Below are 5,000 nucleotides of genomic sequence, written 5' to 3'. Positions count from 1 at the left end.
GCGCCAGTTGATGAATCTCCGCGAATTTCTCAAAGAAGATGGCCCGCTCCTTCCCTGAAAGTTTTGGGGGGATTCGTCAAGTGGGGGCTGAAAAAAAAGGGGGGTCCCAAAACGTGTTTTCCCCATGTTATTTTCTATAGGACGATTAGACACGGCTACAGCCCGAACCGCTGAACGGAATTACAGCAAACTTGGCAAAATGGTAGGGACAGGTACGCAGTATGGCCTTTTGTTTAAATGGTGTAAATCCCTCCAGTAGTTGTTGAGAAAATTGAATTTGAAAAAATGTATATATCTATATAAGCTTACTGTAAGCTTACTGTACTCTGTACCTTCCAGAGTACGAGCTGCATTCTGATTGGCTGCCAATGTCTGTCAACACTCCAAAACAGAAATTGTTGGCAGCCATCTTGTACCTCGGTAGACTGAGGCACAGGAAAGCAGAAAAACAAACGTGTAGAACTCAAAAGGGGGCAGGGTAGAATCACCCTCACCCCCTAGGCCTGCTCAGAGGGTCCCACAAGGACCCCCCCAGGCCCCAAAAAGATTTTGGTACGCGTACCCCGCGATTAAAAAAAAAAAAATGTTTTGGGCCTGGTGGGTCCTTGTGGGACCCCCTGAGCAGGCCTAGAGGGTCAGGGTGCTTCTACCCTGCTCTCTTTGTGTGTATTCCACCTTTGTTTCACTGCTTTCTTGTGCCTTGGTTCTACCGAGGCCCAATATGGCTGCCAACACTTCCTGGTTTGGAGTGTTGACGGACAGTGGCAGTGGCAGCCAATCAGCATGCCTTCCCGAGAAAGCTGCATGCTCATTGGCTGTCAACACTTCTAACCAGGAAGTGTTGGCATCCATCTTGTGCTCGATAAACCGAGGCACAAGAAAGCAGAAAAACAAACGTGAAGAACACAAAAAGGGGGCAGGGTAGATACACCCGGACCCCCTAGGCCTGCCCAGGTGGTCCCACAAGGACAAAAAAGGCCCACATTTTTTTTTTAAAAACCTGTTCTGTTTTTTTTAAAATTACCCCCCGGGGGACCAAATTGCGGCGGAATAGTGATAAAGAAGTGTGGGGGGTCCACAATCCCCCCCACACTGCCCCGGGGACCGCGACCCACGGGGCAAAGCCCCTTGGCGCATACTGGAGGCTCTTGGTGGGCTACTTGGCCCCCAGGGACCCCCAGTATGCAAGGGGAATTAGTTCCTATTTTGCAAACACGCCAGGGGTTGCGCTGCAGAGGTGTAAAAAGGGTGTGGCCTCATTACACCTCTCTGCAATGCAGCCCCCTGGTGCATACTGCAGGTTCCAGGTGGGCTAGTTGGCCCCCAGGGACCCCCAGTATGCAAGGGGAATTAGTTCCCCCTCTGCAAACACGCCCGGGGGCTGCGTTGCAGAGTGGTGTAAAAAAGGGTGTGGCCTCATTACACCGCTCTGTAATGCAGCTCCCTGGCTTATACTGGAGGCTCCTGGGGGGCTACTTGCCCCCCAGGGACCCCCAGTATGCAAGGGGAATTAGTACCTCTTCTGCAAACGCGCCAGGGGTTGCGCTGCAGAGTGTTGTAAAAAGGGGGCGTGCCCTCTGAACACCTGCCTGCAAAAATGTAGTAAATCAGTATAAAAAAAAATAACAATTAATACATTTAAAAATTGTCATTTAAAAATCCTTTGAAATTCACTGAAAAAACCATAGGTTTCAGGCCTTATATAGTTAGGAATTAGCATTTAAAAAACCTTGTGAATTCACTGAAAAAACCATAGGATTCAGGCCTTATATAGTTAGGAATTATCATTTAAAAAACCTTGCAAATTCACAAAAAAAAACATAGATTTCAGGCCTTATATAGTTAGGAATTCGCATTTAAAAAACCTTTGAAATTCACTGAAAAAACCATAGGTTTCAGGTCTTATATAGTTAGGAATTAGCTTTTTAAAAACCTTTGAAATTCACTCAAAAAACTAAGTTTTAGGGGTGTTATAGTTAGCTGGACATTTCACTCACACAAAACCATTGAAATTGCTCCTATATAGTTAGTTGTACTAACTATATTTCGCGCACCCGCAATCCACTGCTGATGTCACATATTACATCATTCATGACATGGTCAGTGACATCACTGATGACATCTCAAATGACATCACTGACGACATCATCGATGACATCATCGATGACATCATCCACGTGACAATCACATACACCTTTTCATACACTATTAAAATCTTTCATCACTCTTTGTAAAATACAGAGTATCATATTTGAATCCATTGTCACAGCAATACAAGCATCTAAAAATCCACTCAGTGATTCATAGATGTATACACACATCTAATCACTTACCTGTAGATTCACTCATACATGCTGTCAATGAACAATAGAACACTATAAAAAATACTTATACATCTATATCGACATTAAACAACAGCACGCATCCTATTCACATATGAAGTCATCCTACTCACTTATGCAAACAATGGATCATACTTACATATTTACTTAGCAAAACACTTATACAAACACCACTTCATCTGTTCATTTAGATAGTAAGTCATACTTACTGAATTATAAAATCATTACTACAAGTATACAGTTATCCATACTGTCACTCACACAATCATTGAGTCTTATGTATACTTATTTATATACAACTGACACATACACTGCCTTTTATTTTTCTAGTTTGTTGGACATTTACCATTGAGAAATATATTTGCTCATCAACACACCCTTAAAGAGATTCACTCACCCAAACTGTTAGAACATGTAGTTTTAACTTCATATATCTACTGAATCAACTATTCACACATCTTTGGACAGTCACACCCCCCCACCGAACCACACACACTTTCACACTCCCATACAAATACTCAGTTAACTAATCAATAACTAATATAGACTTTCACATAGCTAGTAACCAACTGTAGAATCAGTTTACACAACAACTTACAAAGTGATACAGATATTCACACAGTTTAGTCACTATCCACTATATTTAGTGAGACACTGTAAATTGGTCAAGTAAACAGTCAATTACACTGCTACTAAATCCTTCATCCAAATATTTATTCATATATATCCACTCATTCTTCAATGCAAATTGCTAAATATATATAATGCATATTTAAATAACGAAGCAAACCACATTCACTGGATGATGTCATTTGAGATGTCATCAGTGATGTCATCAGTGATGTCACCGACCATGTCATGAATGATCTAATATGTGACATCATCAGCAGTGGATTGCGGGTGCGCGAAATATAGTTAGTACAACTAACTATATATGAGCAATTTCAATGGTTTTGTATGAGTGAAATGTCCAGCTAACTATAACACCCCTAAAACTTATAGTTTTTTGAGTGAATTTCAAAGGTTTTTTAAAAGCTAATTCCTAACTATATAAGGCCTGAAACCTATGTTTTTTTTAGTGAATATATATATATATATATATATATATATATATATATATAAAAAATATATATATATAAAATATATATATATTACCTACTGGCGGTCGCCAGTAGGTAGTTATAGTTAGGATCGTTTTCCATAGGAAATCCGCAACATTCTATTGGGAATAACTTTGGCGCCGAAAGAGGGATCTGCCTGTAATTTTCCTTTACTTTGCCTCGCTGCGCTCCGCTCCTTCCCTGAAAGTTTCGGGGGGATCCGTCAAGCAGGAGCCGAGATAAAAGGGGGGGGTCCCAAAACTTGTTTTCCCCATGTTAATTTCCATAGGGCGGTTGGACTCACTTTTAGCCGGAAGGGCTGAATGGATTTCCACCAAACTTGGCAAAATTGTAGGGACTGGTACCCCGATGTGCCTTTGCTATGTCTCAAGATATATGCTCCAGTGGTTTTTACGAAAATTAACTGTGAAAAAATATATATTGGGCTACATTGGGCTATATATATATGTTAGAGCCCAAATGTAGCCCAATGTAGCCCAAAGATGGCCACCAGAGACAAAAAAAAACAAATGTAGCCCAAATATCAGCCAGATGTAGCCCAACTATAACCCAATGACAGAATGTCCCAGAGTGTTCTAAAGAACAACTAGAACGCTAACAGTCTTACTTATGACAAAAGTATGGCACACCTGAAGTCATCTTGATTGGAATAAAGTGGTAACACTTAATACATTTAATTTGAAAAGGAACAAAATGAGGGGTTTCATTTTGCCATAGAAATGTTATATATATATATATATATATATATATATATATATATATATATATATATATATATATATATATATATATATATATATATTCACTGAAAAAAACCATAGGTTACACACCAGTTATAGTTAGAAATTAGCATTTAAAAAACCTTTGAAATTCACTGAAAAAACCATAGGTTTCACACCAGTTATAGTTAGCTGGAAATTTTACTCGCATAAAACCATTGAAATTCCCACGTTATAGTTAGTTGGACTCACTATAACTTGCACGTCTGCAATGCACTGCTGATGACGTCACATATTACATCACTCATGCATATATTTAAATATTTAAACATTACTCGCTAATATATGTATTCACTAAGATACACTTAATAAGCCAGTTAACCAATCAATTTTTTTTTTTAAAACACTGTCATGAGTGATGTAATATGTGACGTCATCAGCAGTGCATTGCAGACGTGCAAGTTATAGTGAGTCCAACTAACTATAACGTGGGAATTTCAACAGTTTTATGCGAGTAAAATTTCCAGCTAACTATAACTGGTGAGAAACCTATGGTTTTTTCAGTGAATATATATATATATATATATATATATATATATATTCACTGAAAAAACCATAGGTTTCAGGAGTTATATAGTTAGGAATTAGTTTTTAAAAAACCTTTGAAATTCACTCAAAAAACTATAAGTTTTAGTGGTGTTATAGTTAGCTGGACATTTTACTCATACAAAACCAATGAAATTGCTCCTCTATAGTTAGTTGTACTAACTATATTTCGCGCACCCGCAATCCACTGCTGATGATGTCCCATATTAGAT

The 5,000-nt window shown here is 38.9% G+C and overlaps 1 protein-coding gene across 1 annotated transcript in view; it reads right to left on the bottom strand.

Annotated features, from left to right (window-relative positions):
• OSBPL1A (oxysterol binding protein like 1A) overlaps window positions 1-5,000 on the bottom strand; it is a 1,891,697-nt gene that overhangs the window by 1,797,249 nt on the left and 89,448 nt on the right. The gene's annotated exons all lie outside the window — the stretch shown is intronic.

The sequence above is a fragment of the Lissotriton helveticus genome, chromosome 4_1 (assembly GCF_964261635.1).
Source record: "Lissotriton helveticus chromosome 4_1, aLisHel1.1, whole genome shotgun sequence".
In the NCBI taxonomy this organism is placed as follows: domain Eukaryota; kingdom Metazoa; phylum Chordata; class Amphibia; order Caudata; family Salamandridae; genus Lissotriton; species Lissotriton helveticus.
The sequence above is the reverse complement of the archived record's forward strand: the minus strand, read 5'-3'. Positions and strand labels throughout refer to the sequence as shown.